The 1,030-nt window shown below is 63.9% G+C and overlaps 1 long non-coding RNA gene across 1 annotated transcript in view; it reads right to left on the reverse strand.

The window, feature by feature from the left end:
• LOC109489832 overlaps nucleotides 1-159 on the reverse strand; it is a 7,127-nt gene extending 6,968 nt beyond the window's left edge. The window contains exon 1 of the long non-coding RNA XR_002142964.2: nucleotides 112-159. This is a non-coding gene — a long non-coding RNA (uncharacterized LOC109489832). The remainder of the gene's footprint in view (nucleotides 1-111) is intronic.
• Nucleotides 160-1,030: the final 871 nt, after the last annotated feature.

The following is a 1,030-nucleotide window of genomic DNA, read 5'->3' on the forward strand; positions in this document are numbered from 1 at the left end:
AGGGAGGGGAGGGGAGGGGAAGGATGCAGAAGGGGCGCTCACCGCCCCCCCCCGTGTGTTAGCGGCCGCTCGGTGCACCCTTCCCTGCTCCCATGGGGGTGGGGGTGCTACCTGTCCACCGTCTCGGCGACCACCCCCACCAGCCTGGGCAATTTCTCCCTCTCCGGGCCGCTGTTTCTCCGCGGACCCTGGCTGCCTGCGCACCCGGTGCCCACCTCGGCCTCCCCGGCCCCACGCTGGAGGTTTCCGCAGAGCGCGAGCGCCCTCTGGTGGCCTCCCGGCGTCATGGCGAGTGAGGGGAGAGGAGGATGCCTGTTTTGGGCGGGAGAGTCTCAGCCCAGGCAGCACCCACGCATTTCACGGACAAGGACACGAAGGCTACCAGCGGGAGGTGACGGCTGTGTCTGCCCCAGGAATGTCGTCTGGCCCTGCTCAGGGGTGGCCAGTAATGTGGTTAGAGGACCCTTGGGCTGCAGGGCAAAGGGCCTTGAATCAGCCAGCCTGGGGGCTGGAGGTGTGGGGGGATGGGTAGCGCCTTGCGTGGTAACCGCCTTGTTCCCATCTGGAAGGAGTCTGAAGCCACAGAGAGGACCAGATTGTCAGTGGGGAACAGAGCCTGGGGCAGGTACGTTGTCCATTAGATGGAGGACAGCGCTGGGGGAGGGGCATGATGGGCCGGGGAGCCCAGGTAGGGGTGTACACGCCCCCCCTCTCGGCACCGGGCCATTCAGGGGCGCTGAACTGGGACCATCCTCTTCTCCACACTCCTTGGAAGCTGAGGCCCCTGGGTCAGTGCATGGAGGGTCAGCTCGGGGTCAGAAGTTGAGACTGGGGGCTCCCAGGCAGCCTGGAAAAGGTTGGCCAATGAGGCCAGGCCAGCACCCTCTGGGCTCAGTACCTTGGCAGAAGCCAATCTAAATCATGGAGAACTGGCAAAGAGAGAGAATCTTAGAGAAACCGTGGAATTCAGCTGCCCTATCTACCAGGGAGTAAGGAAGTTCTTCCTTAGGTCTGACCGCACTGTGATGCC

The sequence above is a fragment of the Ailuropoda melanoleuca genome, chromosome 14, assembly GCF_002007445.2.
Source record: "Ailuropoda melanoleuca isolate Jingjing chromosome 14, ASM200744v2, whole genome shotgun sequence".
Taxonomy (NCBI): domain Eukaryota; kingdom Metazoa; phylum Chordata; class Mammalia; order Carnivora; family Ursidae; genus Ailuropoda; species Ailuropoda melanoleuca.